Raw genomic sequence first — 215 nt, 5'->3', positions numbered from 1 at the left:
TTAACCTACCACCCCGATAACTCAAAACCCCAAGATTTGTCCATGGGAATGGTCACAATCAAACTAAACCAGCAAAAAGCTCTGACGGAAAGTCTCATATCCCACCCATTTAACTTTTATCAAACTTTTCTCAAAACCTGATAGCTTCGTCAATTCCATCAAGTTGGAAAAAAATAATGAAATATGGGCAAGACTGGTTGACAATCCTGGTAGAC

Source organism: Penaeus monodon, chromosome 22, assembly GCF_015228065.2.
Source record: "Penaeus monodon isolate SGIC_2016 chromosome 22, NSTDA_Pmon_1, whole genome shotgun sequence".
In the NCBI taxonomy this organism is placed as follows: Eukaryota; Metazoa; Arthropoda; class Malacostraca; order Decapoda; family Penaeidae; genus Penaeus; species Penaeus monodon.
Note: the sequence above shows the minus strand (reverse complement) of the source record.